This window comes from Sander lucioperca, chromosome 7 (genome assembly GCF_008315115.2).
Source record: "Sander lucioperca isolate FBNREF2018 chromosome 7, SLUC_FBN_1.2, whole genome shotgun sequence".
Lineage (NCBI taxonomy): Eukaryota > Metazoa > Chordata > Actinopteri > Perciformes > Percidae > Sander > Sander lucioperca.
Window position 1 is genome coordinate 11,770,711 of NC_050179.1, and position 25,399 is coordinate 11,796,109.

Consider the following 25,399-nt stretch of genomic DNA (forward strand, 5'->3'; position numbering starts at 1 on the left):
GTTATATATGTCAACGTTTATTTTCAAGTTTTATTTTGAGGGTCTTTTAAACTTATTACATGCTGTCTCAGCTAGCAGTTAGCCGAATTAGCTGTTAGCTAAACTAACGTTAGCTTGCCTGTGGAGGCTAACGGCAGACCGCTACAATCAGCTAGCAGTTAGCCGAATTAGCTGTTAGCTAAACTAACGTTAGCTTGGCTGTCGACCGGAAGCGTGGAACAGATCGTGCAGTGTCGTAAATCCTCGTACAACCGCGCATGTGCGAACATTTTGCGCATGTGCAGAACGGATCGTGCAGGCAGAACGGATCGTGTACCGACAACGTCCATGCTCTGGACGGAGACCAGTGAAGGATATTAGAAGCACTTTTCCGGTGATGGCTGAGCGTTACTGCGCAGCCTCCAACTGAGAGAAACGACGTAAATGTGACGTGAGCAACCTGTCTGAAAGTTGTAAGTCTTCTGGTAGCTGGGCCAAGAGAAATCTCAATCATTCCGAATCTTGCAGAGACGGAGAGCGTAGGTATATGTAAAGAGATAACATGGACACAGGCTAATTATTGCTAACTAAAATGCTAGTTAACATTAGTAATTACACTTAAACAGCTAATGTAAGTCAAAACTGCCTGCGAGCTTCTCCTGTAGGCTACTATACGGTAATTCCTCTACTATGTGACAGTAAGTCGCGTGGTTATGACACAATCGTAATAATCTATTTTTATAAAAACGCCTGCTACGGGGCCATAACGTGAGGTACAAGGTAATGGAGCCTTTTATACATTGTCGTGTTTCTTTAGAAATAAACAATGGACAAATAGAGTCTTTAAACGCTTCAGATGTAAAGTTATTCGCTGTCAAAGTGACGTCAAAATGAATGGCAGTCAATGGAATGCTAACGGCCGGTGAGTGCTTGTTAGCATCAAAATGGCGCCATAGGATCTACGGGTTGTTGACAGACGCTTACCCCCTTGGTATTAAGCAAGGGGGTAAGCGTCTCCTCACAACCTGAACCTCCCAAGGGGGTAAGCCTCTCCTCGGACCGTGAACCTCCTATGGATTTTAATGCTACAAAGCGAAGTTACAGGTTTGCTAATGTTTTAAAGACCACGCCGAAATATTCACTCTGGCATTCTGGTTCTGCTTCGGATGTCGTCAAACGGGATCTCCGATCGTAATCAGTCCTTCACTGACCAATCAGCATTCATTAGCAGAATGCTAGCGTGTTATGGGCAACAACGACTCAACCTGTAACAAATCGAAAGGGCATAAGTACTCGTTCATTCAACTTTTGACCTATAATCCATGTTGAACTTGCAAAAACTACAATCAAATCTGAGATTTCTCAACGACAATCAGGCGAAAGAGACAAATTTAGCCGTCTAGCTCCATAGGGTCCCATTCATTTTGCACTGGACCGTGATCACCCCCAGTGGAACTCTGGTGGAACTGCAACCAAAGTAGGTACAATGGGGCTTAATAGGGAGTGGAACGGCTTTCCGTAGACGGGCTTTGATGATACTACGATTCACCATGGTAACAACCACAAACAAATGGGTCGGCGGAAATACTCATGCGCACAAACGACGAGTTTGAGCCGGTTTGAAACATGTATTTCGTTAAAAAAGCAAGACAGCGGTTGCTGCTGCAACAGAGAGAGAATTGTTGTGGGAAAAAATTGCTGCTCGAGTCAATGCGTAAGCATTAACAGTGTATTCATTTCATATTTAATCACAGTTAACTTATAATATTACTGGTGAAAACTGGAATTTTTACACCTATAATTTCATTTGGGTGCAATCCTGCGGGCGAAAAAGTAAGCTAGGCCTACTTCTATATCCCATTCTGAGGCTGCAGCACCATACAGAACTATAATGTATAATAATGTATTTCTTTTTAATGGCTCTCATTGGTTTGTGTCCAGGGAACAACTACAAAAAACGTTCAAAAAACGTTTCAGAGCGAGTCACATTTTTCTGACGGCTACAGTGGCTTTACTATTACAGTATGATCCGCATCACCAATAAAGAAAACTGCCGTTTGCAAAAAACGTAATGCGACACAAAGAATCTGCTGGGATGTTAAAGCATGTCCACGATGGTGGATGTTAGTGATATGAGGACGGATAAGGTAGCCTATCTACATATCTGTAGGTCTGTGAAAAAATGTGGAAATGAAAATACATTTAGTCGGGACTCAATATCATCTCCCGACGTAAACTCTCAATACAGCTTTTTCATCAACGGGATCGTCGACAAAAGGACATGACATGTTTGAGAAAAAAACGTTTCATAATCTGCCTAACAATAAGTTTTATTTATTAAGTTTTTATTCATGCAGGAAACAAACTGCATTAAAATGCGCCTGATACAGACTGAATGAATGAATGAGGAAATGAGAGAGAAGAAACTTGAGGTTTCTTGAAGAAAACCTGCTCCCGACCAGGTTAGGTTCACAGACTCAGTTACCATAGTAACTGACTCTGAGGTTAAGTTACCTCTCTTTATGAAACGGAAAACCCAGAGTTTCCCTCATCTCAGTTAACAAACTCAGAGTTTTCACTAAACCTGCTTTCTGAAACGGACCCCAGGTCAGCCGGGTGAATATTCTGGCTTGTATTGAATTATGTCACGTTTCATGCATGTTTTTTTTCACATTATTTACTCTAAATACCACAAAAAGACTCTCAAAACACAAAATAGGTATGTGACATCCTCATATTCAAAAACATAGGATTCAAAGGTAAAAACCTTGAAATATGTCCCATGAGTAAAATTATGTGGCAAGATACGTGTTTTCCAATGCCGGAAATGGCGGCCATCTTGGAAAATGGCGGCCCTTTTGAAAAATCAAGTGGCTAACGTTATTTTTGAAATTATTGGCCCTAGAGGGATAGCCACACCAAATTTGGTGCTTGTATCCACTTGTGAACGATTTCCCCCCTTATCCACTATTGCAGGACAGTTTTGCCAAATCATTTTGACCAAATTTTCCGCTTTATTAGGGCCTGAGCGCCGACAGTGGCGAAGGCCCTATTGAAACTTAAGGAATTCTTCCTTCTTCTTTTTCCGGCAAATGAATCACCTTTTTGAGGGGCTTAACATACTCAAAAGCTCACCAAAATTGGCGGTCGCATCAGGCCTGGTGAAAATGTACGTATTCTAAGGGTTTCAGGAATAGGCGCACAAAAATGGCTCGCCAGCGCCCCCTATAAAATTAAAAAAAATTAGCCTCTGCAGTACGTTTAACGTAGACTAACGAAACGTGGTACACATATGTATCATGTCAAGACGTACAAAAAACTCATTGGAGTCATATCCTTAAAGTGTTACATTTTTCACAAAGATAATGCAATGTGCTTATTAAACATAAAGATAAGAACCGCCCACCATTGTTTTGTATGTTTTTTATACCAAAATGCTGAATATAATAACGCAACAGGAAGTCCGCCATTTTGAATTGAAAGTTCGAAATTAGTGCGATTTTGGCCTTTTCCACATGTTGTACTTTAACGAACTCCTCCTACAGCTTTCATCCAATCAACTTCAAATTTGGTCTGTGCCATCTTAAGATGTTAAAGATGAAAAGCTATTAAAAGAAAGACTTTTCTTCATAAGACATGGCTGTGGCGGGGCGGCCATTTTGTGCGTTAAGCCAACAAAACAGGAAGTGAGTGTAACTTGAGTGTACATTGTCCAATTGGCTCGAAACCCTGAGGACATCTAGAGACAGATATTTACTCAAAGTCATAGCACCCCCTAGTGGCAACAGGAAATAGACCTAAAAGTCAAGGTGCTATAATTTAGTTCGAAATTGGTGCGATTTTGGCCATTTCTACATGTTGTAATTTAACAAACTCCTCCTAGAGAGTTCATCCGATCAACTTCAAATTTGGTCTGTGCCATCTCAAGACCTCAACGATGAAAAGTTATTAAAATCAAGACTTTTTGTCAAACGGTACTACTTGCACCTAGGTAAAAGTACTTCTTCTATGACTGGTCTATTTGCATTTGCATTGGTATCAGTTTTAGTAAGCCAGTTAGTAGTCCTGTGTATTTTCTCAGCTTGCAGCTTCAATCCATAAACAACCCATGTTTTGTTGCTATGTTGACATAAATGTTCTACACATGTTTGGAGTAATGAATCTGTTTTTAACTGATTGATAAATTTGTGAACTTCCACTGTCATTGTAAGAGTTACATCTAATTTATTTTTCTTCTTCTCTATGGTTGTGGATAAACATGTACAGGGATGTTGGTAGTATTAAAGACCACATCATTGCATAAGATTTACATTTTTTTTTTTTTACTTTTTAATTGTTTAATGTAGCCTATGTAATATAAATTCAGTGTTGTTAATTATACTGTTTCCACCAAAAGGATTTGAATCTGATTTTGAAACAGTTACAATATCACTTCAATAAGATTTACCCTCAGAGACTGATCTTTGCCACTAGGTGGAGGCAGATGCTCACTTAAACACTTCAGTCTGGGAGGATGCCTTTATTGATAAAAATCTGTCATAACTCAAACCCTTGTGAAAAGCAAACTGGAGCAAAGTCGGAGATGTAATAGTAATTGAAAATATAATTGCCTGAGCCAGCTTTTGACTTACATTTTGATGGTTCATGTATCTATAATTGACAATGACATGTTTCTTCTTCCCAATTCAGGTAAAATTACATGCTTTTTTAAATAGTGATATTCTCAAATTAATAGGGTTGCAGTCACCCCTCAGGTATGGCCTTATCAATAAATAATTCTGGAGAGTATAGAACATGTCCATCTATTTCGTTTTAAGAGCTTTCAGCAACTCTCACTTCCAAACTGAAGGGAGTCAACTACAACAAATGGGCTATAATTTCTCTTTTGGGGATAGTTATAATTGCCATTTTACTAACAGACCTCATACAGACAGCTATAGATCTAATATAATGATGCTGCCTGGTTAATACCTCCTCTGTGTGCAGCGGATCATTCAGTGTAATTTCTAATTAACATTGCTATTTACTCTGTTGGACCATTAGGCCTCATCACAAAAGGATAATCCAGTCAAATTGAGAGTTTATGCTTCCCTTCCACCTTCCACCATGGTGATGTTTGCTAATGAGTCCTGTTGCAATTATCTAACAAATTAAGACAAATGTTGCCTATTTAGCGATGATAAATGTATTGCACCAGCCAGGCTATAACACATATGACACAGACAGAAGAATGTATCCTTTCACAGAAAATACTAAGAATTGCAGTGGAATTTTGATTAATCATGACTTTTGATATCATTTTTACTTTGTCCTCCCTTTATTTTATTTTGTTAAAGTAATGAAATTGTGAAATGTGAAAATGCAAAATATGATAAATGAGAATAAGGGAGCTTTTTAGCAAAAATCCTACCACAATACAATATTGTTATGACAGAAAAAGCCAGTGCAAAGTAGCGTTAGTGACTGTTACACTATTGTTATGTTCGTGTTGGATTGTTCATTACAGTAAACCTCTCTTGTCAATACACAATGAAGTGTCAGGGAGCAGCTATTGTTGTTCATATTAGCCTAGTAAAGTAGCATTGTCTGATGCAGGATGTATCTCCTTTTAAAAGTAATACAAGAACTGCAGATCTCAACACAGATGCTGTGGCAGACCCCTCCTTTCATGATGAAAGGAGAGATGAACTTTAGGATCAGAGATGGAAGCTGTAACCTATTTGTGAAGCAGAATCATTAGGAAGGTTCTCCAACCAATTTCCATAAGTGGGGTAGCGGGATGTATTTAGGCTACTCGAAGTATATCACTAATGAGAAAAGACAAAAAGGATTCATGTGCATGTTTTATGCAATCTCTTTCTGGGTGTAGATGAATAATTATTTATGATTGCAAAGCCTAAAAGGGAGGCAAAAAGATAGCAACTGCAAAGAGACTGGTAAAAAATTGAAAGGGGAAGTTAAATGAATATTTAAGGGAAGATGAAATATTTAATGGAAACAAATGAGCAAAACATTTAAAACGGCATGATAAATAGTAGTGAGTGCCATTAAAATGACCCTCTTAATTTGTTCCATTTGCTGCAGTAGCCATAAGGTCTCACTCATAATGGTGCTTACTGAGGACTCCGACAACTGTTGTCAACATGCCAGTCATTACTGTATATGAGGACATTGTGTCTGTTACCCAGGGCTGACCTCATAGCTGAGAAATACTAGCCTTTGATTCAGTGGAGTTTGTGTTGATGCCACAAGGCAGAAACAATTCATGTTTTATTGACCTTCAAGTTGAGGTTAGGGTTCTAAAAAAACACATAATGACATAAATTCTGAATATAGTTGTAGTTAATTTCTCAAAAGACATTCTGCATTGTAGGGTTTACGATAACATCTGTGTTTCAGTCAGATACTCTACAGCACATTTTGTAAATGTTCACCTATCAAAATAAAAAAAATAAAAAATCTGGAGTATGTACCAGTACAGTTCATTTGTTTTCCAAATGCGAAAATAATTAAATCAGCAAACAAATAATTATTCAAGTCAATGAGAACAATTATCTCAAAGACGCCTCTGAGACTTGGATGTGCATACTGAATTGATTAATTATCCTGCTAAAGATAATTGAGTGGAGCTAGATCTTTAACTGCTTCCTTTCAACACTCACACAACACACTTGCCTCCATTTTGATCTTGAAGGAATATCATCTTCACCATCAATTATAATATGTGGTCATCACGAACACTTCTCTTTGTGTTAAAAAAAAATTGGCGTGGTGTGATGACATGTGAACGGACCAGAAATGTGGGAAAGAGCTATATTTTAATTTTGCAGTCATCTTGCTGTGCAGATCATAAGGAAAACATGTCCATGGCTAGAAATCAAGGGCTACTCATCTCTTCTTGAACCTTAGTCCACCTTGTCAGTGACGCTGTGTCATGCCCTTACTAACCCGTGGGCAGACTATTACTTACTTCTGAGCCAGACAGAGATCATTACCTCTGTGAATGATGGCAAGGTAGCCCGGGCCCAACAGCTTTATTTCCCAGCTCAACTTGGCGGACGCAAGCCATCACATCCTGTTAACAATTTCATGGCTCCACCATAAAGATAAGCTCTCTCAATCAGCTCCGTCTGTCTCATTCGCCACTGAAGGGCCATCAGTCATCACTAGGTGGGACAGGAGCCCTCCATATTCACTTGTGATTGCCACCGTTTAGATGATTCAGTCAGAATCACGGGCTGTTTATTTCGTTTGTGTACTGTTTTCTGATTAAGGGACTTCATGAAATATTTATTTTTTATATCAGCATTCAACTTCATGCAATCGGTCTTTTCACTCTGAGCAAATATTGGTGCATTTTATGTGGAATCTTTCAAATGGTGAGATGAATTAAGTCAGAGGCTTTGACATTTTGATCAGTGAACATAAGAAGCCAATTTTCACAGTCAAACCACATGAAGGTCATTTCAGTTGTTAAGGATCTGCTTGCCATAACATTTAATCGTTACATCCTGATGATTCGTTTACATGTGAGATCAGGTTGATATTTATGTATAAGCACACATTCTATTCAAGGCCTTTTATTCTATTAACCTGTCCTGTCTTTATGAGATCCTTTATAAGATAATTCCCATATGGCTTAGCCTTTGATAAATATGCTTTTAGGTCTGTCTAATTAATGCATTCGCTGTGATTTTCTTCACTTGTCACCCACTCTTTAACCTCATAGCGGAGGAACAGACTTTTTTTCAGACTTTTCAAATTAAAGGTCCTCTGAGACGCTGTACATGTGTGAGCTATAATGATGCAGTGCGCTGTACAACCTGATATCTTACCTTGAGGGCCTTGTTGAAATGTTTTGAGTAGAAATTAATTATATGACCTCACTATTATGGAGTGTGGATATATTCCAAGCAAACATGCTTTATTTTATTGTGTCTACTCTTAACTGATAATTCTGACTTTTTCTGTTTGATTGCCTCGTGAATTGAGTTTTTTTTAAATAAAGGTTTGGTTGTGTTACAACAAAATATTAAGCAGATATTTGCTTTGTAATTAGGTTCTCATGGTGGTTGAAATATGAAGTATTTGTTGCTATATAACAGTTGAGTGTTGGATGATTTGTACCAAGAGACTGTAACTCTTTACATTAATTTGAATACTAGGGGAGAAATGTAATCAAACAAAGCTACATTTAGATTCATGGGCACAGACCAACAAAGCAATGGCCTGGTGTTGAGACAGCATTTCTGAAGGGACACAGGAGGATAGGCCTCCACTAGCTAAGTCTACTTTTTCCAAATTAATTAAACCAATTCAGCATTTTTAAATGTACTACTCTATTGTTCCTGCCATGTGACCAAGGGACCATAGGTATAATAAATGGGATAAGGTGGTGATCAGCATCCACTCTTGGCCATTTTTGTAACAAAATTTGCTTAACGAGAAAAAGGCCAGCTGTACTCTTAAAGCTGTAATCGTGAAGATTTTCATTAAAATAGATGTCTGTTAAGTCACTATCTATCGCTGAGGGTGGTAACACAATGGTGAGTGATTGATGAAAGTATTGCAATATTTATCTGTAGTATTACGAACTGTGTGTCTGGCATGAAATTTCCTGTGGAAAATTCTGTATTACAGTTTTTCTATACTGTATACAAACATAAAATTGAACTATGCACACAATTCTTAAAACTTGAAGCTTGTGTATCAACAACATAAGCTATGTCCCAATTCAGGGGTTGCAGCCTTTGGAGGCTCCAGACCATAGAAACAGAATCAGATTTTATACTCTAGACTGCTAAACTGCTAAATGTAATTGTTATCACTCAAATACAAATTCTAAATCAATTATGACTGGAATCTAAGGATTGCCACTTTAAGTTATTACAATAAAATATGTTGCATAAGGTATATAATATATTTGCCATTATTTGCAATAAAACTATGTTAGCAACTCCAATGTTGTTTGATTATTTCAGCTGTCACCTGTTAAAATGTCGTGATGTGGCTAAACAGGAAAAATGACTTTACTATAGGATTTGTTGTCTGTTTCTGTGGTAACAAGATCCAGGGTGTCTGGTGCTTGAGCAGAGTCTTTACAAATAGTAAACATAGTCTTCTCTACACATGCAGAGCAAAGGTTGTTAGGGAGGAACTACTCAGGTTCTTGGGTGGTCACCGAGAGCGTTGAATTCACTAACAAATAAGACAAATAAGTGAGCATTTATTGACTTTTATTCAGATCATCCAGAAAAAGCTGGACGACAGATTTTCTTTTCCTAAACAGCCACAAAGAATATGTAGATTTTAATAAGTGTGTAGTTAACTTACTGTAGGTAATATTAATTGATAAATTAGTTAGCATCTTTAAGAATCCACTCTGTAATCAAACACCATTGGACTGCAGATGTGGGATATGATTATTTGATTTCTCAGTATTGCAGTCCCCAGTATTTAGGCAGTTACCTCTGTTTGCCTTGTGGGGCCCCCAACATGTGCAATTACCTAATGAAGTATCAAGTGCATTTATATCACAGTAGGAATGATGGATCGGTCGGGTTGAACCTTTCCACATCGCTGTCCAAAAGAGAGCCTGATAAAAACATTTAAAGGGGGTTTGTTTATAAGCTGTCATTTTAAAATGAAAATAAAACATGAACTGAAACTGTACATTTTCTCAATACAGTTTGTATGATGATGTCTTATGATTTTATTGTCACAAGATACATGATTTGCAGCATAACTACAGTGTAAATGTGTGGTATTGTTAGGTGAGGGTCATGTTATTCAGAGTTTAGAGTTTGGAGTCAGTTAAGGTAATAGCAAAATGTTGGTCATGTTTATTGTTACTGTTAAAATACAAAGTAATTGAATCCTGCCTAATTGAGTCCATGTGGTCCACATTTGATTTGTATCATATACATCAAGGTACAGCACTATTGATACAATAACAGGGCATATTCCATTACATTAGAGTCACTAAGGACACTCATCTTAAAGACTCAGTAAAGAGTTATCAAATTATTTAGGCAAACTAGAGTTTTGACACTTGACTGAGCTATCAAACAACCTTTAGTACATCCATTGTCAAAATGCCAAGAATCTTTCAAAGTCAAAGATTGATCAACCCCTCAGCCAACATGAAACTCTTTGAAGTATATCCTTTTTATGTGTGTCAGAAAAGCCTACCGGTAACTGTCAGTGCATGCATCTTACATCCAGTGAGTGATGAGAAAAAGCAAAACTTATAATTACTCTTTCTGTCACTTTTTTATGAAAATGTTTAAGTTACCGTCTGCACAAAACAATAAATATCGTGCACAAAAGCTGCTATTTTCCCCGCTTTGGCTTCAAGCCCTCTAAAGAATTTATTCACCATTACAGCCAAACATTGTAACTACAAAAATACTTTTCCTTGTCTTTTAAAAAGATGAAATATTTTCTCTGCTATGTAATTCTCCTCTCTGTATTTCGAGAGATACTGACCTAAAAAGGTTGATCAAAGACTGTTGGAACTCTACAGCCTGCAGCAACCAATAAATTGGTCCATTCGATGTTTTGCACTGACAAATTATTCTCCAGAGTACTAACATTCTTGGTAGCAACTCAATTAGCAAGAGACAGATGTAGCAAGAATTCACATTTATGTTTCATAGACCTTTCAATATTTTATTATTTCAGTGCATGTTAGCACGGACCCTTTTATGTCACAGAAATGATAACTATTTGCTAATTCTCACATAAAGTGATAGTTGTTTTGGTGCATATTGCAGATTTGTAGGGGAAAATTACACTGTGTATGAATCCCTTTAGGCTTTTACACAATGTTGGAATGGCCTTAAGCGTCTATATGCTTTAAAGTGGCTGTTAAAAGCCAATATTTCTTATTATAGCTGAGGGGAGACCGGTCCCGCTCACTCTCAATGTAAAGAGAAGTGTCGACAAAGGAAAGTGGAAAAATCATACCTAGGAGAAAAATCACTTATTAATGTAACCCTTTGTGAAGTTTATATATTTAAACTTTATGAGTTCAGTTTGTTTCAGTCTATCTTGTAACACGATTGTTGTATGGTTGATAACTGATGGAAGGACTGCAAAAATCCATCCACATTATTGCCATTATTTTCAGCAAACAGTTAAAAAAAAGAATGCCTTTTTTATCTCATCATATTAGTCTGATAGTTTGAATTGACTGTGATGAAGGTGCTCATCTATTAATTGTCTGTCAATGCACTGAAAACACTGTATATTCATTGTTGTCTTTTTAAATAAAACAATGATTTGCCATCTTCCTGGTTTTCCTTGCACAAGGGAATATAGACTCACATAGACTGTCATTAATATGCATGGGTCCCTCTTGTCTATGTTTGGGCATTTGATATTAACCCTCAGAAACACTGGTGACATTTTGCACCAAACCATATGGTTAACAGTAAGCCATCTCCCTGCTGTTCAAGCATAATTTACCTCAGAAAGACACGAAAACAGAGAGCACAACACAACTCAATGAAGATGCGTAAAAGCGAGGAATTCAATTCATATAAGAAATTTAGATGAACCATAACGCATATATTTTTTATACATGCACATATGTTTGTATGTGGAACATTATATACATAGTGGACATTCTTCAGTGTATTGTGTATTATGGATTACATAGCATAAACAACATGAATATATGATTATACTCATGTTATGAAAATCAAACATTAGGGATTACCACCTTATGTCACAGGAACTGAATCCAGTGAGTTATGACGTACTGATACAAATAACACTAGCATTTTTCTAAAACATGCTGAGCCTTTGCATGTGGCGACAGCAACAAAACACATGGTGCACTTTCTGCTATGCAAATATGAAAAGGAACCAGAGCTTTATTGTCTCACTGTACATTTGCCCAGAACATCTGAGAATACCAGACTGCATAATGAAATATTCCCTCGAGTCAGTCTTCTGATTTATTAACAAAGTTATTTTTGATTGCCCATTTCATTGTAAGCCAAATTAGATAAAATGACACAGGCACATTTCTGAAGAATAGGACAGTGTATTGTCTTCTTTACCTAAAAACATATGGTAATGATAAATTATATTTTCCTCATCAAATGTAAACAATATGATCTAAAATATACTATACTTAGCCTAAATAACCCACACATTTACTACAAGGTGTAAGCCTACATTATTTCAGTGCAAGTGTATGACCAGTTTATTATTATAGGTGGGTATTATGTATTATGTACTGTATATTATGTAAACATAGGTGTTTATTATCATGTGTATTATGAAAATATAGATTAGTGTCATGATGGGCTATTTTGCTTATATAATATATATATATATCTATATGTCACTGTTAGAATTGATGAAAATGTAATAGTATTAAATGGATTTTTTTTTAAAGAAATAGAGCTAGTTGGAGCTGATTCTTAAAAAAAAACGTTTTTTATTTACATTTTTTGTTATATGTATATTCTGTATTTTAACATATTTCATAATGTGTGGAGCTGTGACATATAGTCGTGAATATAGTGTTTTCACCACTTGTTATTGTTTGCTTGTCTGTAGCAGTTTGATTTCATATAGATGCACTCACAATTTAAGATAGTGTGGTAGAACAGTACTGGACATATTATACTTTATTGAATGCAGTCTAGCTGCCTGCAATATATAAAGTCACTTGAATGGCATTTAAAATGTGATGTAGGGCTCCAACAGTTGCAGAAATGTAGTTGCAGTACTCATCACAGTTTGAGTTGGAGTTGAAACTGTTTAATGATTTAGATCAAAGTTAAAGTTAAAAAACTGAAAGCAGAAGGTGTCGTTTGTGGCACCACATGAAAATGTCTCGCAGCATAGCTTAAAGAAGACAACCAGAGGGTTGACGAGCAGTTGTGAGGACATCAAACAGTTCGGCTTCCTATTGAAGAAATACTAGAGAATTGTGAGGCTGTCATTTTAGCTGGCAGAGATTTCAGAGCGGGTGTTGCAGCAGGGAGGCACCAGTAGAGAACTACCTGGATAGCTTTCCTAACCACAGACCTTTCCCAGAATGGATCATTAGCATTGTGCCAAAGATGGATGGCAACTTTCTGCACGACTTGCTGGCCGCCAGTGTAAGAGCAGGGCGCAGGCTTTCCTCTGGTCCCTTGGCCTGCCTGCTGACCTGCTCCTGGGTCTTAGTTAACATTCAGGGGGCCCTGACCTGAAAAGCAGGCTTGGCAGCAGAACCAAGGTCCCATCCTCCCCAAAGAAATTAGAGATGGTAATCTTTCAGGAACAACTTGCTAACCTTCCCTGACCATGTTAATGCAATAGATGCAGCTGATTGCCCTGCTTCTGTTTTGCAGCCCCTCTGTGCGTCCCTGTCACTGGCCATGCCAGGTCGTGTCCAATTTATGTGTATTTGACAGCTCAGAGGTGACAAATGATGGCTAGGCATAAAAGAAGGTTACATTTAAACACAGCACAGGTCAATGGGGTAGATGGCTGAATGCTAAATCATTGTCAGGGAAACTAATGATACGACATTATAAGACAACAGGGCACGGTAAAAGATAAAGTGCAGGATGTCATGCTGATGCTATAATCAACCAATGTCTGTTTCAACCGCACATTTATCTTGATTTTGCATAGACATTCACATATTCTAGTCATTGCTGAATGGACACACTGAGGAATGCCATACAAATAGCTATTTATGGAACTGGATCCTTTTGTGTGGCACAAGCATATTATGACAGTACGGTTCCCGGCTACATTTTTATGGCTGGAAATATAATGACCCTTTATAGCCTTCTGCCTGTAATACTATTGGGACTATTCCAATTTCACTGTAATTAAAACACAAAATACACTTTGTGAAGCATTAGAAACAAATATTTAATTCTTTGTGTCTAAGATCTGTTACACCTGCTGTAGCAATTTAAAAAACACACAGGAAGTATGAATAACAAACACTGAAAGAGCCTGGGAACCGAAGCACGAGTTGTGGCATCTTGACAAGTCTTTAAGTAATTCTTACAAGAACAAACACCCCTAGGCTCATTTGCTTCATTGCTTAAGTCAAAACAGAGAGTACATACAGCCACTAGGCTGCCACGGAAATCAGATAAGTAATGCCCACTCTTTCAATAAGAAAATGTAAGTTATTAAATGGTCATCACTGAGCAAAAATATGGGCTATTCTGTTATTGGAGGGTGTAAACTCAATATGAATCTGGTTATACTGACATCAAATTACAAAAGCATAATTGTGTAATTATTTGGATTTATTACTGGGAATGTAAACTTGTCTTTTTGTTATCTTCATTTTTTTTTTTTTTTACAATTTTCTTTATGTGATATGAATACACACCAAACATGTTATTTCAGTATGTCTATATCTATGTTTTTGTTTTTTTATTAAAAGGAAAATACATTGTGGCAGCTAATAATAACCAGTACCTAACTCCATGTAGCTGGAGGTTATGTGGACATGGAGTGTCCAGGATCTCAAGGACGGCTCACACTCCCAGATTAAACAACATTCACTCTCTGTCAAATGGCCAGCTCCCAAAACTGCCAAGCCAGAGGAAAATGAGCCCCCACACGACCCTCGATGTGGATGACAGGATAAAACACAAGACAGTTGTGCCTGAAGGAGACTCTGGATAACGAAATAATCTTTAATCTCTGTCCCTTCGAGGCACTTTCAACACCTGTTATTCTTGATGGCATTGTGAGAGAGGGCAGCTCACAGAGTCATTTTAAGCCTGGTAATTATTACACTAATTATTCACTTCGGTGTGGGGTGATTACCAGTCCTTGTTCAGGTGAATACACGTCCGCTTGCACACCAGCTGAGGCCAGAGCAGCTCGGTGAAACAGTTGTTCCACTCCTTTTTCCCTTGCAGATATTTGACCTCTTGTCATGTTTGCAATCTGTACTTTGGGGGGAAGGGAGAAAAACCGCCAGAAACTTTTAATTGCTCAACAGAAACAGGAGTGAAAAGCACAGGTTTTGGCCATCTGTTCAGCCCACACCATCTCTTTAGCAAAGAAACTTCCTATTTAAACAGGTTGCATGGTATCCACCATCCTGTGTGATGGATCTATTGGGGCATTTCTCATAGCAGAGTTGTTGCTATGCTGTTCTACGTAACAATGAGACATTATTTCTCTTAAATTAATGAGTACCCATAGTATTTTTTCTCTCTTTCTCATCAATAATTAATGAATCAAGATATATTCTTTTCATTTAATGGGATGCATCTATAATCAGAGCTTGGGGAGTCGAAAGCCTTTAAGACAAATATTTCTGCTCTTTGACTAGATTTAATTCAATTAGTAGAAGTACAACATCAAATACTATGCCTCCATTAACAGATCTTTCATGTTAAAAATGAGTATCATGAATATTACATCTGTGGTCATATGAAAACAATTATTCTCTCATACTGTGGAGATACAAAAAATGCATAAGTAATTTCACAATATTGTGCAAGTAGTGATGCGTTTTAGATCTAACAGATATTAACTCTGGGCTGTAATGCCACATCATCAAAGGCTACAATATGAAATGGCACTTCACAGAACCCATTAAATTATAAGATGATATCCAAAGAATCAAATGGCAGTGAATTTGACTTTTACCTTTAGGTTTTGGTGGGGAATGCGTAATGCCAAGATCACCTCCTTGCTAATCATTGATAATGTATATTTTTGTTGTTGGCAACAAATCCCTGAAAAGATCTAAATTAATAATGTGTTAGTTTGTCTCTCATTACTTTCCAACCTCCCCACCCTGTCTGTGGCCCTCAGCCTTAAGCCCATTCATTTCTAATGAAGAAGTAAATGTTAAAAAGGGTCACAAATATTTACTTTCAGTGGAAAAAAAAGGCTAAACTATTTGCTAAAACTGCTGTCCTATGTAGTTTTTAGCAAAATGTTACTCAAACCTTTCACTGCAGATTTGTTGTGCAAGTGACTATTTACGGCACCAGAACGGTACTTGAGGGATTGACTCAACATAAACTACAGTCCCCATGCTAATTGTAATAAAGGAACATTTTAGCAATTGCAACAATGCGTTCACCAATGTGTTTTTAATAGTTTTTAGAATCACTGTATATCAGGCTTTTGACTACACAGATGATACTTGTTAGTAGGATAAATTCATTGTTAGTTTTAGTCTTTTTATGGAGTTTATCGACAATGAGAAAAATGCACAAAATCAGACTTATTCTTCAAGCACACAACCTAAGACAGGGATCTAGAGCTTATGTAAAGAAACACTGTCATAATAGAATTCAATCATAGCAAATTAACTGATTTAATCCATCAGTGATTAGGGGGATGGTGTAAAGCCATGTATACATTAAAACTGTAAGAAGTTTAGTGCCATTTAACATTTATCCAGATAACTTTGCATCCATCTTCAAAAGCAGATAAATCCCCCCATACATATGATGCAAATACAGCCATCAAATTAATTTGATATTGTATTTTATTCTCTAGCTCTTATAAATAAAGAAAAATGCAGGATGTTGTTACTAATATTGTTGGTATACACACTAAATACATCATATCGCACCCACACATGACACAACTTACACACCTACTGTTAACCTTAAGGTAGTTACACACCAACCAGATGGCCGACCGTCGGCAGAAAAGGCAGTTGGACTGATCAGTTGAGGTCCAAAAAGTGCCTCAGAACACACCGAAGAGACGCCGACTTGAGCATACGCTGTGCGCGTGCGCGAAACGTAATACGTCTCCATAGCAGCAGGCGGCGCTGCTCTGTATTGTTTCCATTAACAGTCTGATTGTTTCCCAGAAAATGAAAACCAGCAGCTGATTGGATGAACGCGTCACGTGGTTCTTTTTTCTCCGGAAATTCACAGCCAGACTGTCATGGCGACTTGTTCAGAATACGATCTCATATTGTACTAAAATAGTTCACCGAAACGTGTTTCTGAAAACATTTTAAGCGAGAAATAGGCCATGCAGTTGCTGAATCTGTCTTCATTTCAGATCGACAAAGGTTAGTTTAAAAGATTTTCGTCAGATTTTGAGAGGCTCATCCGCTCGCCATTTCCGGGTGAGTCTCGACTGCCCTGTCTCCGACTGAACATGTCGGGTCGGCCAAAATGAAGGCCGACGGCTCCTCGGACGGACGAAGGCACGGAACACACCACCACGACCTCGCCAGACGGTCCGACGGCCGATAATCGGCTCTGTGTGTCAGCACCCTTAAAGAAAGTCAATGACAAAAATTAAAGTTAGAAAAACCTGTGAAAAGAAATGTAACTCTTTGCCGGGCCTCCTTAAGGTCAGGTTTCACTGTCTCTTGAAGCACCGCTAAAATATAAATGCTCTGCAACACCGTGTCTGCTGATTGCTTTACTCTCTAGGCAATGTCAATTTTGTGAAAGTACTTTCAGATTAAGTCGGCAGGATGTCAAGGGCCCTTGTAGAAGCTGCTGTCTTGTCTTAGCGAAGGGTCCGAAAGCCCTTGTCTATTACTGGAGACACCCCAAGGACAGATGTTTTAGGCTTAGGGGGGTGATGGAGAATAATAGCACATTAGATTCCTAATGTCTCTCGGATGCAGGACTCGGGGGACACAGAACTCCTGGGTAATCCAAATTCATCTCTCTCTTTCCCTCTGTCTCTCTCGCTCTCATTTCCTCCTTTCTTTCTTCTCTTTCTTCGCTCTAACCAGAGTAGGGTCCCGCTCTGCCTCTTGAGGTGCTGAATCCTAGCCCGAAGCTACAAGCTACACAGACCATTCATCAAAAGCATGACCCTCTCCAGTGAGGGACAGGATTCTATGGACTAATGAACTCAGTGCATGGTATGAACGTATGTGTGTCACATCTCTGTACATAAGGGAGGGGATCTTTATTTGTTACAGGCCATCAAAACACATGCATCATATTTCAATATAAAGAGAAAAGTCCACATCTGTCTGATGTGCTTGTCCTTGTGTTGGTTGTGAAATTATTTCACTAAAAACAACATTGAAAGGCTGAATGTCATTGTGATGTATCACGTGTCATTGGTCTCACAGCTGACATACATGCGAAACAGATGGATGTTTATGTTTTAGTGTGAAAAAGTACCTGCAGCAACAGAAATTTTGTCATTCAATCTTTTGCCAACTTTTTTGACAAGGCTTTTCAGCCTGTTAAATATATTACAATAAAGCTAATATGTAATGAACAGCACTGTGGTAGTATTCCCCTCTGGAGTTTTTTATTGTCATACATCATATGTAAATTGGGAATAAAGAGATTTTTTTGTGCCAGCATGAATGTGCGGTGTACTAACACACATGCTAGTGATATGAACCCCCCCTCCCCCCACCACCAGCATGGAGCCCCCACCCTCTTCTCCAACCCCAGGCCAAGGGTACACCTTGATGAGTGAAGAGGGAGGCTAATTTTGTCCTTAGGCTTAATTAATCCTATGTCTTATTTGATGAATGGCTTCCAAATTGTGCTGTAATAGTGGTATTTTTTGTGGAGGGGGGCTGTGGAGCAGAGTATTGACACGAAGCTAGGAGAAAGTCAAAGTCGGGACTTTCGAGAGGCTGGACTTGGGGCTTTGTTTGTAAAGTTGTAGTCCTCTGTGGACAGTTTAAGCCCTGTCCTCTGACGGCTGGCTGCAGAGAGTGATGGTGCACTGCAGGGAACATGTGTTTATGGATTTCTCCTCACTAAGATCACTATAGGAGTCCACTGCCTTTGTCTCACGCTGGGTTTGTCAGTTTTGACAAACATGATTTGTTGTCTGTAAATATACACTGTGGCCTGCGACATTCTTTCTGTGAATATCTGCCTCAGGGGGGCAACACATTACAATGATAAATCCCATGTTTGACTTTCTAATGAGAGGTGCCTAAACTATTGAAAACCATCACTTTTCTATATAATGAATCTAAATGTGACAATTGTTCAGTGGTTTGACCAAGGTTATAGTTAACTGTATGAGGTACCTGAGATTTGCCATATGTCTGACTTGAAAGTAAATATAGAATTTTATTGAACATTTTTACTATTTTAGGCAGACTCCCAGCACAACTGTAATATAATAGCATTATTGTGATGTCTTATTTCTGTGCTGTAGAGGTGCCTCCAGGCCATATGATATGAGTCTGCCCACATATTCAGGACTCTTGCTTTTGCCCTGTTTAATATGAATCATTTTGTCACAAAGGGTTCTGCTTTGCGTATGCATTGTCCTAACAGAGGTAGCACTTAAAACTAACGATGTCATAAATATTTCTGGCTAATGTGGCAGGCGTAAAAGGAGCTATGGCGGGTGGGGTGAGGGTCTGGTGATTTGAGAGGAAGGATGATGAGATTTGGTGGCCTAGCCCAAGCAATGAACTTGATTAAACTAATCTCATCTCTATCAAAGCATCACTCGGATCCCTCTTGTCCCATTATTCATGGCAATGGGATAATTACACTGAGATGCATGGGGCCAGACAGACAGCACTGTGACACTGGGCCCTCAGACCCTGGGCTATGCCTCCACTACTATGTGGCCTGTTCATTTTAAACACAGATTAATTATGGTCAATGGGATGGTTCACATCTGTCATTCTTAGTGAGAAAAATGGAAATGATTGCCCTCAAGATGATAAAGGATGTATATTAAGTCATCTGCTGGTTGGAGGTTCAATAGGGATGAATACAATCAGCATTTTGATTTTTAAAATCAGCACCATAAGTGTCAGAATAATGTGGAAAAACTGCAGTAGACGTGATAATGTCAATGTTTACAGCCATTGTACCAGGAAACTCACAACCCTGTGTCCTAAAACCAATACAGAGATCAGTTCTCTGAAAAACTCAGAGTGACATAGACCAAATTCCCCTTATGGTTGAAAAAAAATAAAGTATTACATGTATTAGAGCTAATACAACTCTTTTTACTTCTAAGAGAAACCCCATGCATACTACTATTTTTGTTTTCTCCAATACTTAATTGTTACTTGTGTTTACAGTATGTAAAACTCCTGCATTGAACAGACAACACCATTTATTTAGTTTTATTGGATTTCAAACTTTATTTGGGGTCATTTTTGACCCTAAGCATGAAGAATGATAATATCTGTTAATGCTGCTAAAGCATGATATATTAAACAAATGTTCTGTGATTCTACTAACAAATATTTTCCTTTTCAAGTAAAATGTTTTTAAAAAATAATAATACATAAATAATTGAGTAATGCAATATTTATGTAATCAACTCAGAGGTGTTTGTGGTACAGCGCTAACGCCTACACACATCACTAGTTTATACTGTGTGCAATCTTTTCAGGCGCTTACATTTGCTACCTCTGAGTGCCTTTTTTATTTATGGAGACTGTAATAAAAAAATAAAAAAATAAAAACGTATAAGGCCTTTTCCTTTAGTTCAAAATAAATATAACTACAAGCAGCTTAATTGCACACAGTGCAGTGTTTTAACAGGTTTTGTGTCTTTATTTTATTTTTGTTTGGATGGCTGCGTCAAACACACAAACGATAAATTTTTGTTCAGCAAAGCAGTAAGAGGTGATTTGAGTGTATGTAGGGTCCCCCAGTGCCCACGCACACACACACACACACACACACACACACACACACACACACACACACACACACTCCGATACACCCCCCCAAGGGACTTTTGCGGGACAATAGGGAGGGATGAACAGACACGAGCAATAGACACCCAGCCAGTGTAATTGTCTCCTGTAGTCAGTGAGCTGTGCTCTGCCACGGTCAGAGTGTTGCCCTCGGTGCTCATCTGCAGGTTGTTTTTAACCACCACAATGATTGGGCGTCTTCCCCCGAAAGCCCCAAGGATGTTTTTCTCCAGTTCAGCTTTTCAACTGTGTCCCAGAGGACTAACATCGAGTCACTGACAAGTGACCATACCCCTTGAAACTAACAACATTATTTAGTTGCACAGTGTACTAGCTTTAATTTTCTGTCTTCTTATTTTTTAAGTCTCCATTACCTGAGAAGACATTGCTTTGTTGTTAGAATACAGATCAAAACCTGCTCCACAAGAATATGTGACTGTAAAATAAATGTTTATTATAATAAACAGGCCGTGCCCAGATATGTGCAGACATGTTTATTTTCTTCTTCAGGGGTTTATGTATTGAATTAAAAGTGCATATTAATTAACACCCCTCTCTTTGTGCAGTAATTCTTTATATTTGGATTTGGTCCAACACAGTAAACATGCTCTCAGATGCAAATGTTTATTGCTGTGTTGTTTGTAATAGTCACCTTTCATTGAACCAGCATTTTACATGCTGTGACACAACACTTACAGATTGCAAATTAGGATTATTTTAACTTCAAAAACAGGAAGTTTAACTTAAAGGAAAACCACACTTTTAATACAACCTGGCTTTTATGTTTTGTAGTTTTGTCATCATATTGTCTATTTTACTCACTGCTTCAATTGCTGAGATGTGGACACATACTGTAGCAGCACGTGTCCAGAGTGTATTGGGGCAGTAGTCAGATGGTTGTAAACAAATCCCAGTTTTTCCATTTTATCCAAACAATTTATTTAGAAGTATTAAATAAGAATTGAAATTAGCCCATTGTTTTCAATGGACCAACCACTTAATGGACATGGTGAGTTTATAGCCCCTTTGTTCTCACTGTTAGAACTTCACTACACTTCCTACACAGAGTCAGGGAAAAGGTCACGCTCCAGCAGGTGGTGAAGAAGAACCTGAGGACTTTAAACCCAGTGTTTCTTTGGATTTGACTTGAAACTTGCTTATGACTTGCAAAACTTGGTTCCACCTTGGGTTAGTAATACACTAAAGATAAAGTTAGGGAAAGTTAGGGAAATACAAGTCTCACATGGCTTTTAAACAGGTTAAATCTCAGCCATCAAAAGCAGTTTCTTGGAGGTCTAAGTGAAGGAAATGGAGTTATTTACCCCAGTATACATTAGAAGTGTGTTTCATATTGCAGAGATACAGTACTTCTGTGTTTGACCTGCAGATTGACTTGATGTGCATCAATGTTTTGTTTATATTGAGACATGGGACGTGACCAGGGTGACTAAGAAACCAAACGAAATGAAAAGTCATATAGAGAAATATATATAATAAAAAAATGTTTTTTAAACAGGTGTGTGTGCGTGTGTGTGTGTGTGTGTGTGTGTGTGTGTGTGTGTGTGTGTGTGTGTGTGTGTGTGTGTGTTTTAATGGCCTCATTGGACTCTTGAAAGCTGTTTCCAGTGGAGATCATGTGTCCCCTAAATTCAATGTTGTACTCATCTAAACAGTAGGTATATTATATGAATACATAGGTTACCAAAACAAAAGTTGTGTTTCCATCCAATTGTCAAGCAAATTTTCAATTTCAAGCAATACTTAAAAATGCACATCAAAATAGATTAATGGAAACACGACTTATGACACAACGACTCGTGTTAGAAGTTGTGTGTCAAACATCTTGTCACACAAGTGGAGACGTATTCAAATGCCAGGTGTGGACTGATGTACTTAGAGCTGTCCACTTTTGATTGGATCACCATCGAGACGCATGTTAATGCCAGATCTGAACAGTAGTCCAGTCATTTTAAGCCAAAATGGGGGTCAACCTTGAACAAATTGCAACAGAAGCAAACTCAACTGATTTTGTATCTTCAATATGTCCTGAGTAAGGGAAAAAAGCCCAGAAGAATCCCATTAGGTGAAAGTTTAGAAAAAGACCCAAATATAGCCTATTCATACGCCTATTCATTCTTTTTCTCACGTGAATAGGGGGTAAAAAATTTAACCTTTAGATATCACCGTGAAAATTACTGAGTTGATTATTTACATCAAGACAAACAAAAAATGTATTACAAGGTTTTTGAAATTGTTTGTCAACATGGGCAAACAGTGTCAGTGGGCAAACATCTAAACATTGGGTATAGCCAGGTGAAAATGTCTTGTTGAATCTTGTTGACATATAACAGTACAAAACTTGTGTTAAGGTCTGAATGGAATCCATTTAGGCTACCCATGAGCATTAACACATAGAGGCAGGAAGAAGTACTTTAAACCAGCCTTTATTAATTATTATTGCAGAGATGGGGAACAGGACCTACCTTTTGTCTTCTGCATTCTCCTTACCCTTGTCTCCTGTTCTTCCCTCAGACTCATCCCCCAGAAACAGTCCTACAGACCCAGCCCCAAACCCCATCTCTGCAATAATAATTAATAAAGGCTGGTTTAAAGTACTTCTTCCTGCCTCTATGTATTAATGCTCATGGGTAGCCTAAATGGGTTCCATTCAGACCTTAACAATAAGTATTTTACTGTAAGATGTCAACAAGATTCAACAAGACATTTTCACCTGTATTTATGCAAATTAGCACATACGTAATTGATTTATGCACTGTTTGCCCATGTTAACAAACACTTTAAAAAAATCTTTTAATATATTTTTGTTTGTCTTAATGTAAATAACCAACTCAGTAATTTTCATGGTGATATCTAAAGGTTAAAATTTTTACCCTATTCACGTGAGAAAAATAATGAATAGGCATATGAATAGGCTATATTTGGGTCTTTTTCTAAACTTTCCCCTAATGGGATTCTTCTGGGCTTTTTTTTCCTTACTCAGGACATATTGAGGATACAAAATCAGTTGAGTTTGCTTCTGTTGCAATTTGTTCCTAAGGTGTAATTCATGCTTTTAAATAGATTGACTAGCACTGCTGTTGTTCAGCACTGAAGGTACACTGTACAAAACCCTCACAAGTCTGTCACAGGAAAAGTGTAAAGTTTCTAATTTCATATTCCACCCAAAAACAACAAAGTCACCCTCAGAAGACAGGGAGCTCATGCTACGTTGTTTAACATGAAGACTGTGCATGATGAACCCTACCTCAGCTATGCCAGCATATACAGTATGCTTTTTTGGCTGGTTGAGTGTGCTTTACAGATTTTTACTTGGACCGAGTCTTAAGTAAATCAATATGTCTTTCAAGCATGGCCATTAACAGCAGTGTCCTTTCATTCCCCTTTTCTCCATCAAACCACACTAATCCTGATTTACACAGTTTAAAACCTTGGCCACATCCCTTACCTTCCAAGGAGATAGGGTAATTAAATTGGTACTTTTTACAAGTCGTACTCAATAAATCTGAATAAATTAACAAGGCATTACTAAGACTGCTATATTAAATTTGCATAGTGTGTTTAATGAATATGCAACTGCAAGTGAAAAGGTCTGCTACTGTGAACTCTTGAAATTAGCATAACTACTTCCAGCATGTTTCTTAAATAATGCTCTCATTTGCACATCACTGAGTTGGCTAATTCTAACTTCAGTCAGTGTAGTCTCATAATTAAGACTCTTCCTTTAATTTTTAATGAAGTTTATGTTACATCAATCCTGACAGTAATGAGAGGGACATGGAAACAAAAAGGCTGCTAATAATTAAATTCACCAACCAGTTTGAGGCGTAGTGATTCCTGAGGAGAAATTACATGACTAATTATTAATTTGATATTCATACCATTCTATGGGTAGACTCGCATAACTGCTCATCCTGGTGCCAGTTATGCTGAAATGCAAAATGCCTTTTCACTGCCCCCATGACTGGAAGGTCTCACATGGATTTTAGTGCACAATTAATCATGTTGACACTCACGATGAAATGCTTTTTATTGGTCCCGATTTATTAGGCCATATTACCTGAGTTGGTTTAACGCCTGTTGAAGTCTGTCAGTGAGATGAGGACATAAACAGAGTAATGATTGAATAACAGTGCTGATTTGAAAGCAGTTCAGAACTGGAGCTGACTTTCAGCACTTTGATTGAACCAAGAAAATACTAACTGTAAAGAAAGACTGTCTCTCGCTCCCGGTCATGGCTGTTAACTTTCAGCATTAAGAAGTTTGCTTAAGTATTCCCAGACTGTGTTTGTAAAAGACTACATGACTTACAATTTACAGAAAACTTTGCACACCGAGAAGGGAAGAAAAAAAAGACACAAGTCTAAAAATGTTGCAATGAAGAAATTGAATTCAGACCTTTTTGTGAACATTTTCATTTGAGTCAATTACCATGTTTACCTTTATTTTCAGTTTTTTTATGCATTGCTTTTTGCAGTTTTATGGTTTGTCAATTTTGGGGACATATTTTCTGATTGACACTTATTATCTCCCACCTGTTGTCCCACATATTCCATCAGAACACTGAATGAATGCATATAAAGGTCAGGTCTGTTATTTCGCTGTTTGACAAAGGCTAATTATTAACTGCATTTTGTCACAACACACACCTACAATACTTAATATGAAAATTAATTATTATTTTTTTAATTGTTCATTTTTACAATCAGCTAAAAAGCTTAAAAAATGGCACATACAAGAAAAGGGAAAGTTTGTATTTTCTCTTAGAAA